The sequence below is a fragment of the Micrasema longulum genome, unplaced genomic scaffold (genome assembly GCF_059751315.1).
Source record: "Micrasema longulum isolate JH-2025_06_02 unplaced genomic scaffold, ASM5975131v1 h1tg002437l, whole genome shotgun sequence".
NCBI classification, from domain to species: Eukaryota; Metazoa; Arthropoda; class Insecta; order Trichoptera; family Brachycentridae; genus Micrasema; species Micrasema longulum.
The window spans coordinates 174,424-185,458 of NW_028279582.1; the positions used below are offsets into that span (position 1 = coordinate 174,424).

Here is an 11,035-nt window from a genome sequence, read left to right on the forward strand (position 1 = left end):
AATCTTAGTAGGAATCTATTACATATTTAGGGTTTGGATCAGTTGATTATTTATTACATTTACCTTTTTTTCTAGATTGTGATTCTATGTCATTATAATTTGATCTAATTAATTTTACTATGTATTTTTATTGTTATTTATTGTGGCTTGACACGGGCATATCCTAAAAAGCCCTAATAAGTTGATAACTATTTAATTTTGTAATTTTGAACAAATAAATAAATACTTATATATGTACATCAAACTATATAGGGGAACAGAGGGCACAGTGGTTAGTTTTGTTTTCGACGTCTTGTAGCTCCTACATTATTGGCGCTGAGATTAATAGTTTTCAACATAGGACGAGTATAGCTACTTGGTTATTTAAATGACCGTAATACACGCTTCCACAAGCTACATTTTTGGACTTGTGAGTGCTTAAAAGAAGGGAAAATTAACAACTGTGCCCCATATATGGGGCACTATGAATATTCGCTTGGGGCACTGTGGATATATGTGGGGCACTCTGAATAATGTGATTTAAAGATGTAATAAACTGCACAATCCCATAAATTATGTAATATTTTTATCATTTTTAATGTAAGAAAGAACCTTTTGTTTCACAAAAATCAATATATGATAAGTTATACATTGATTTTTGAATATGAATAAATAAAGCAATCAGTCTTAGATATTAGTATTTAACATCATCACTCTTAACGTAAATATTTTTTTCGGAAGTCAACATTGAATTTGTCCCAAGGTCCCAGATGGAGGATAGCTAACATATGTTTTTTAAAATGTACTCGGGGGAATATCATTACCAGTAGAAGAGCGTGTCCCAAAGCACTGATGATGTAGCATGTCTTCACAAGCGTTCTCTTTTCTGCATTGGTGACTTTGCTAACCCGCTTTTGCCCACAGACCGCTAACACTTTGGCGGATTTTTGTACAGTCATCGTGTTAGTTTCATTCAGGTTAAAAAATCTAGTTCCACTACTGAAAGTTGGTTCTTTTTGTTCATTCCGTAGGTTATCATAAAAAACATTGACATTGTGCTTGTTGAATGAAATAGCTCTACTCAGGCTGTATCCTTCAGGGACCCTTAAACCCAAAGTTTGATGGCGCTTTTTGAAATGATACAACCAGTTGATTCCCGCAAGTTTTGTGAGTGCCACTTTTGAGGGATCGATATATAATTCGCACTCCCATTTTGTACGCGAGCTGATGAACTTCGATAGTAGTCAATCCATAAAACATTTAGGAACATGATATAATATAATCCACCAAAGTTTTTTCTTGACTGCCCGTAAAAATCTTTCTGCTAGCATAATTCGGTGTGAACCTTTGGATCTCTACATTCTGGGTTTTATGATAATATCTGTAGTGTGGTGTACGGTATGTCTCGATCTTTTGCAACTTCATATTTTTTTGCCTTGTCGTACCAACTCAATGGCCGCTTTAAATTTGTATTCTCCACGTTGGCCGATATTAGTCTTCCGTTCTCAGTTGCGTACCATGTTGTGAGGCAGGAACCCGAACAAAACAAATAGCCTAGGTGAGAAAAGCAAATGTGGGGCACTATGGATAAATTATCCATTGTGGCCCCAATTCATTTTAACCACTCTACCCCACAGAGTCCTTTTGTAAACATATTTTAAAAAAGTACAGATTTCATTCGCAATATAAATATCAATCACTCAATTATCACAGCTTAAAAAAATACTATTTAAGATAAAATAGGATAAAATATGAAATCATCGAGTAAATTAGGTAAAAACCATTCAGAATCAAGTGTGAAAGAAAAATTCAACTTACGATTCACCAAGCAAGCCACAACTTGTCCTTCACTCGCGACAGCTTGCCGCTCACTAGCTCAGGAGTCAAAGAATGACCAGAACGTTCGTCCGTACGAACAGAGCGTGTGTGTGTGACCAATAGTTTGTGTGTTATTACACATTATTCACAACCACTGTGCCCCCTGTTCCCCTATATTTAGATGCCCATTATACGAGTATCCTCGCCCGTGATTTGCGTACAAAGCTGTCTTTTGTGAAAGAACAATAATTTTTCTTTAAAATGTTAAGTCCAAAGTAATAAGACCGCCTGCTTTTTGAACGCTCGCCTTTGCCGTAGGAACGAAATACAAAGACAATGTTGTTTAGTGAGATTAAGTTAAATTATTGAATTACTAGGCGAGCATTCAAACAGCAGGCGGTTTTATTACTTCGGACTCGCATATTGGCAATGCAATGCCATGTCTGCCTGGATCATGCTGCTACCGTGCTTTAACATTATTATTATAACACTCTACTTTCAGTTCAGACTACCTACCCACATATATATATATATTGCTTTAATGTCAATCTTTGAGACCCTTCAAAAATGAAATAAAACAGAAATATTTTTATGTATTTATTTTATTTGCCTATTGGAGATTAGACTCGAGGAATATTATAAGAATTATGTAAGACTAGAAAACAAAAAAGATACAAATCACCAAAATGGATCAACCGAATGAATTCGAGGAGAAGGCTGCCACGAGGTTTGATTTGTTATAATGTAATGTAATATTAAAGCAAAACGGTGTACTTTGTCATAAATAAATAAATAAAATAAATTGCTATCTTATAATTTGAACGTGTTCCTATCTTCCCGTTGAAACATGTGATGCAATCTGTCGATTATCGTAGGAAAACTTGATCTATATACTTGAGAGTGTTTGCAGATTTGACCAGGTGAAGCTGGCAGTTTATTGACTCCAACAGGTCTGTTCGTCCTTCAATATCCACTTAATCTTCCCCATAAAGGTGAGTGCTACCATGCAAAATTCGTGATGATTCATAATTTCAGTCCAAAGAAAGTAATGGAGGTTATGGCATCATACAATTAGGTGGATTGGTTAACCAAAAAGAACCCTGTTTGAAAATTAATAAGATAATCAGGTACCTACCGTGCCAGATCTCAATTAGCTTTGCGATATAAAAACAATTTACTTGCGATTTCGGTTCCATTTGGAATTCATGGTGTAAAATGACACTTAAACCAGCCAAAGGCAGGTCATAAGCCCCGTAAATGCCTAGACTTCCATATTCCCTTCTAACAAATGGTTTCCCTCTCAGTTGCAACAAGATAAGGAAGAAATCTTTTTATATACACAAATCGTGAAACGTCCATCTGTAGATTAAAAAGATGTTGCAGAGCGACCTCACCTGTGGACATTATAGTTCGACAGACCGAGTTCAGTAGATTTAACAGAGTCTCTTTGCATTGACATATATCAATTTCACTTAAACTAGGGTTTCCTAGGTCAGCGGTGCCCGTATCTTGACGGCCGTAGTGAACGGTGATGCGGTGGACAGCCGTCGTAACGGTGACTAGAGAGTGGTTTCCTAGGAAAACGGTGTTGATAAATAATGTAAACATCGTTTTCCGGACGTATCACGTTCGTATGGGTAGGACGGTTCAAGTTATATAGCTATTGAATGTATAGCCATTTAGATAGGTCCGTGAGTATAATCTGCGGGTCTTGTTTTAATATTATACTCTTTGGTATTTGATCTATGGTAACCTTTTATGAGAAAAATAAATTTCCATAGATAATCCCAAAAGATTATCTGTAATTTTATCTGTAGTTCTACTGTCAAGCACCTAGATGTGCCGAGTGTACGCTAACTACATAAATTACAATATTATTGGACGATGAACAAGATTAAACGTAGTTTTCCTCTACAAGTCCTAAACAAAGTAAGTCAGATTTCCAGTATGTAAATTAGAATAGTATATATTATATTTGTAGCACCGCAACAGGCCAGGGGGCCCAATTACAGTGCCAGTCTTGAGAAAAATCACATTTAGATTTATTTATTTATTTATTTATTTATTCACACTTATTATCAAAATACAATTCCATATTCACTTTGCCCAGCTAACAAGGGTACATACCCCGTTCCAAGCTAGGCAATTACATTTTAATATATTATAATACTTAACAAATTAATATAGAGCACAGACAAACAAAATATAAACTTATTCGGATACACATTTTGATTCATATACATACAGACATACACATATATACACACATGTATATATAAATATACACATATATACATATGTACATACACACACACGTACATACACGCATGCGCATACACATACATACATTCATAAAAACATAGACAATTTATTTATGCGAAACTTCATGGTTGTCATCTATAAATATATATTTTTTAAATTATTCTTTATTTTTTATATTTTATTTTTGACATCCAGTAAGGTTCTCCAATCCGTGGCATGCATCAACTTTTCTGACTCCCTACGACCAATGTCATGAAAGAGCGAGGTCAACACCTTCCGTAACTTGACAACACTCCCGTCTTTCCACGATTCTGGCAAAAGGTTATGGACCTTTTTGCCTACGTTATAGTGTTGTCTCGATGCCAGAACAGTGTTGACCCCTTCACTTAGTATCAGATCCCTATTAGAGTATCTTGTGTTATGGTTGTGGTTGACGCTTGGGTAAATGTCTCTCTTTATGTGTGTAACCACTACCGTTCTCAATATATACTGTTGAATAATATTCAGTACTCTGAATTCTTTGAAGAGCAAGTCACTTGGATAGCGAAATGTTTTTTTTAAGATGACTCGGATTAAAGATTTCTGTGCAATTGCTACAGGTTCAAGGGCGGTTTTTGTGCAAGCTCCCCAACCAATTAGACCGTAAGTCAACACAGAATTTGCCAGTGCATGGTATAGGTGTTTCAAGTCCGGGACTTTAAGTATATTTCTAAGTGGGATGAAAAAATGTATTAAGCGCCTAATTTTTGCAGTTATAGTTTCAATTTGTTCATTCCATCTCAAATACTGGTCTATAATTATTCCAAGATATTTTATACTTTGAACACTACTTAGTTTTTTGCAGTTGCAATTTACCATCACTGAATAATTATGTAGTTGAAGTTCGTGAATTTCATTAGGTTGCCCGGCGGAAGTTGCACTAAAACGTATGAACTTTGTTTTATCCGAATTTAAAGTCAACAAGTTTTCGTCTAGCCATTTTTTAATATAACTTAAGTCATTACTTGCTTTTTTATGAGTTTCTGACCAAGTTGATGCGCTATAAATTATAGCTGTATCATCTGCAAATGAAATGATTTGTCCAAGTGATGGCTTGTTACAAAGTTCGTTAATATATATCAAGAACAGCAGTGGTCCCAAAGTGCTCCCTTGTGGAACACCAAATGAGAGCTGAGCAGGTTCGCTCAAGTCACTACCCACTTTCACCTTCTGAAATCTTCCACTTACATAGCTGTTTAACCATTTATATAACTGCCCTTGGATTCCTATATTATGTAACCTTTTAAATATAATTTTATGTGAAATAGTGTCAAAAGCTTTAGCCAGGTCCAAAAAAATAGCCAAGCATTTTTCCCTATTGTCTAGATGTTTAGCTATTGTTTCAGTCAATTTAGCTATTGCGTTTTCAGTACCCATGCCTGTCCGAAATCCATATTGGTTTTCTGAGAGTGTTACATTTGTTACAATGTTACAATGTTACAATTGTTACATTTAGATACTGTGATCTTACCGGGAATCGAACGGAAATACGACCTTCTTTAATTCTAGCATCGCATTACATCATTTACGAGTATGTAATTTTATTTAATCGAAACATAACTTTACTTTGATCTTGGAAGTTACGAATTTATTTTCAGCATAAATAATGTGTATAATTTCTAGGATATTTATCGCTAGATTGATCAAAGATTTACTTTGTATATATTCTTGAACGAAAATGGAAATCGCTTTGGTGAATATTAAGACTGAACCGGGAACTGGCAATGTAGAAGGAGATATTCTCCATACTGGGGAAGCGGCGCCATGTCCCCCCATCAGCGAGGAGCCGGGTGTCGCTACCGTGAAGGCTGAACCGGGGACCAGTACTGACCGGCCTAGGAAAACCAGTGATATAATGACCTTCCCAGAGATGGATTTCGAGTATCCGAATATTAAACAAGAATGTTTGGATTACTCTCGTAACAGTGAAGTTGCCTTAAGTAAGTAATACTTCTTTTATTTATTTATTTGAACACTTTGTATACATAAACAGTTTATATACATATAAGGGCGGGCATATTGCCTTAAGGCAATTTCTTCCTACCTACCCAAACCGTTTAGTTTGAGAAAATTACAAGTACATGGACATATTGAATCTTACAATTTTAGACAAAAATTAAAAACACAGATCAAGAAAATAAAAAAAATAACACTATACTGTGAAGAGAGGAGAAGGAATAAGAAGAAAAGAAGAAGGATGAAGAAATAATTTAAATATATAGATAGTGACATTTCAATCTTGACTTAAATGTAAATAAAGAAGGGGCGTCTCTAACATTAGTAGGTAGATTATTCCACAATCGAGCAGCTACTACTGTGAAAGAGGAAGCAGTTATAGTGATGAAAGGGCATTAAAAGGGTTCTTTCGTCAGTAGAACGAAAAGATAGTCCGTGTTGTGATAGAGGTTGGAAGAGCTCTCTCAGATAAACAGGCGAAGTGGGATTATTTAAAATATTGTGAAGAAGTGATAGAATGTGAATGTTTCTTCTATGCCTGATACTGAGCCAGTGTAGTTGCGTGCGATATTCGGTTATGTGGTCGAATTTGCGAAGGTCAAATATATATTGTGTACAAACATTTTACAATCGTTCTAACTTATCAAGTAATTCAGAGTTTTTTTTCTCATTATTCAAGTATATAAAGTCATCCTAAAATATTACATTTTGTTATTCTGTGTATTAAATCCATATTCGCATTAACCCTCAATATGGTGCATTATCTAAATATCCGATTATAGCAATTGTATCGAGGATTAAGTTAATTTTTTATAAGTACAACAATTTTATGTAATATTTTTTGTGTATTTATATTTTTATGCTTTATAAAAAAATAGCGATTACAAGATAGTCAACTTGTATGTCTTAATAGTTTTCATAAATCATTCAGTTAATTACCTCTTCACACTTCATATAAATACACACAAAGCCACCCTTTTGTTGGACCACAAATTAATATGTATGATTTTTATTTAGAATCGGTTCATCGCTGGTCTGTCTTTATACCTTATCTTTTTTATATTATGTCATTGTTGACTGTTTGTTTCTGTAAAATAAATAAATAAACCTTACAAAGATAAAAGGATTGTCAGCCTACCGGACCAATTATAGCTAGACCACAAACAAAAGACCATTCCCCGCTAGCTGAACACATGGCTCTCAAGTAATAACATGAATACTCACATGCTGATATTGCTTTAAAGTTAAATCGGTTTTTGCCAGGTACAAGCTTATCCAACCTGTGTAGTGAGGCGTTAGTGGAATAATAAGCTTAGCATGTTCCTATCATAAGCTTAGCGTAAAAAAGTGGGATGATAAAAAAACTAAATATATTTTTAAAAGCAAATGTTTTCAATAAAATAAATAACAGAAGTGACTTCTGATTTTCTCGCCATTGTCCCTGTCCACTTTTTGAATAAACTCGTTTTGTTCTAGAAATACTTAAACTTTGTATCCCTTTTCCCTTTGTTAAGTTTCTTCTGAGATCTAAAGAGGTTTCCAACATTAATCTCTTGTTTTTGTTTCAGGTTTACAAGCAAGCCAAAAATATTTCGCATGTTCAGAGTGTCAATATAAATGTCCAAAGAAGAGTAGTTTTGTATCGCACATGTTTACTCATACTGGTGAGAAACCATTCTCCTGCTCACAGTGCAAATTTAAATGCTCTCAGAAAAGTCATTTAGGATCACACATGTTGACTCATACCGGTGAGAAACCGTTCTCATGCTCAGAGTGCCAGTTAAAATTTTCTCAGAAAGGAAATTTGAAATCACACATGCTAACTCATACCGGTGAGAAACCATTCTCGTGCCCAGAGTGTCAATTAAAATTTTCACGGAAAGGTCATTTAAAATCGCACGTGTTGTCTCATACCGGCGAAAGACCATTCTTATGCTCCGAGTGCCAATTTAAATGTTCTCACAAGGGAACTTTAAAATTACACATGGAAACCCATAGCGGTGAGAAACGATTCTCATGCTCAGAGTGCCATTTTAAATGTTCTCGAAATGATAATTTAAAAAGACACATGTTAACCCATCTCGGCGAGAAACCATTTTCATGAACAGGTTGTGGAAACATATTTTACGGAAAAGGATGATTTATTTCGTCACTCATTAAATCATATTGGTTAGAAAATTCTCAGCGAAATTACTAAAAATTAGTAATTTCGCTGACATCGCATTAAATCGGAGGTTACATTTTCACGTATCTACATCGTTCACACTGTGACCACTCATACTGTCGGGAAAGGGGTCGCGTCGATGTCCCCAAGGGTTTTGGGACTACAATCCGCTTAATAGGAACAAAACTTAGGAAAGATACTTGTGGGGGGGGGGGGGTTAAAGTCCATTGATCGATGGCACACACACACACGCACACGCACACGCACACGCACACGCACACGCGAACACACACACACACACGCACACGCACACACACACACGCACAGACGCCAAATTAAATACAATTCATCACATCTTGCAAGACAAATAGTATTGATTGCATACCGGACGTTAACTTAATAACGAAATTAGAGGACATACTCGGTGCAACGTTCTGGAGTATATTAACTTAATTCCTGCCTTGGAGACATCAAGCACAAAGGTATACAACGGCCCGTGTAACGACCACAGGGAGTGGTCACGTCAGTCGGTCAGTTCCAGCATGTGGTCCAGTCAGTCATCGGTTCAAATCATCATCGCCGTTGCGCTCGCGCTCCATAACTCGGTGCTGAGTCTTATTCGCCATGTAATAAATACGGCGCACGCTACACTTGAGGCAAAATAAAACACAGAAATCTCGTTTGCACACCTATTTTATTAACTCCCACCCACTAGAGATGGAATCTACTAGAGCCGAGAAATTAAAAAATATATTTATTACTCGATAAATAAATGTTATACGATGTCTTCGTACATGCTTATCGTTCAATAAAATAAGTCTAAATGAGAAATATAAATGAGAATTATCGGACCAGATTAAGAGAGTTATTAAAAAAAATGAATATTGATAAGAATCCAAAATGAAAATATTTTGTTGTATTCAATTTTAATTTTATTTTTATGCAAGAGTATACAATATGACGCATTTCGTCTCATCAGGACATAATAAAACTCAAGTTACAGTAGCCGGCATTAAATAAAGTACATCGGGCTTAAGAAAGAGACTGCTGGCGTTATCGGCAAACTGCGGCTTCGTAAAGCGTCGTCTTTGTCATACACACATGCTACCGAACTCCTGCAATAGAGGCGATGCTCTACAAAATTGACAGTCTTATTCGTAAGCCCGATGTATTTTATTCACTGCCGGGTACTGTACATTTTGTTAAAAATTTTCTTCTTCAAAATAATCTTGCGTTTACTATATTTTAAAAGTAGAATTTAATCCAATGACGTATTTTTATTTTGGATACCTTACCCATAATTAAAGTTTATTCTATTAACTAACCGCATTTGAAATAAATAAAATGAGTATTAAATATTCTATTCAAATAAAAGTTTCAAAAATGTACATGTAGCTGGTATGTTAGTTTTTATGAAAGTGTGTTGTTTACATTGACGTATATAACTAGAGTAAACATAAGCGTTCGAAATATGTTCCCCCAACCTGCGGCCAATCGGCATATGTTTGATAGAACGGAATTTAGTCTGTTGCGAGCATTCCCTGGCTTCTTTTCTCCTCGAAATTACTAAAATGCCCATATGTACGCTAAGAGTCTGCACAAATCGATCTAGAAAAGCGATGGTATAACCTTTCACCGAAAAGTAATGTTCTTATCGTAATCGATACTTGTTTGAAATAGCTATTTTAATAAATATGTTTCTTTTTTGGGTGATACCGTGTGTGTTGGATTTGTTCTGACGTTTTGGCTACCATTGCAGTTTATCTTCAGGGTAAACTGAGTATTGATAACGGTGACCGTAAAAAACCTTCGGAGCTATTTTAATGCCAAAAAACGTCTTATTAATATGTTACAATTCGTGAGTTTCTCATGTCTCCGTCCTGCTCAGTTAGTCGGGCGTAAAGCGAAATGAGAAACAGAGGTGACGCGTATGCGGAAGGGAGCAACATACTGAATAGAACTCACAGTATACCCGTGTAAACAGTCCGTGCATTTTACTGTACTACTTGTTTTGCTTGTCAAAGTCGACGTGACGATGCTCGCTATCTCCGCTGGTCAATCCCTGTCCTTTAGGGACGACTTTTTAGCTCGGATTTGTATGGATTGTTATCTGTATATATTATATTTTAATGGTTGTGTATTTATTTTTTTTAAATTGATAAATAATAAAATAGATTTTTTAATGGTAATTAGATTAACGCTAATATGAAGACATTCAGTGTGTTATGTTTGTACTAAATATTTTAACATTAAATAAATAAATAGAACCAGAATCCCCGGCGAGTGTTCCGAAAGTCCCGAATAAGGAAATCCAGTGGAGATAAGTCCGCATCGTCGTGTAGCGGTTAGCGCGTTTTACTGATTTCGAGGTCCCGGGTGCGATTCCTGACAGGGTGGACTTTAAATATTTATTCGAAATGTCGTTTAAACTGGTTATATTTCATCGTTCCCGGACTGGCACCTGCAACGCAAGACTGATCAGCAGGAGCGCGCGGTGACGTTTTTAATTAGGGAAGCAGTCCTTTGGTACCAGGTATATATATACATAGGTAAAATTTGTGCCTACTGCTAACACAGAAATTCAAATTAAGTGCTTTGAAATAAACTATAAAGCTATTTTATGCCATAATTTTAGCATAAAACAGTTATAAATCATAGTTTAATATTATAATGCCAACTTGTCAAACAATTTAAGAGCTAAATTTGATATAAAACCGTCACAATGCATAGAAAATGAACCTGGATGTGTTTGTTAGGATTGGTTCCAGAGATATTGAAGATCTCTATTTGCGCATGTGCGGACTTTTGAAATGTTGT

General features: G+C 35.6%; 1 long non-coding RNA gene across 2 annotated transcripts; it reads left to right on the top strand.

The window, feature by feature from the left end:
* Nucleotides 1-3,193: 3,193 nt before the first annotated feature.
* LOC148272212 (uncharacterized) lies at nucleotides 3,194-8,885 on the top strand. 2 transcript variants are annotated; one of them, XR_015824901.1, is made up of 4 exons: nucleotides 3,194-3,726; nucleotides 5,722-6,038; nucleotides 7,172-7,258; nucleotides 7,623-8,885. It is a non-coding gene; the product is annotated as an uncharacterized LOC148272212 (long non-coding RNA). The 2 variants fall into 2 exon arrangements; XR_015824900.1 differs by lacking the exon at nucleotides 7,623-8,885 and having other exon boundaries at nucleotides 7,172-7,541.
* Nucleotides 8,886-11,035: the final 2,150 nt, after the last annotated feature.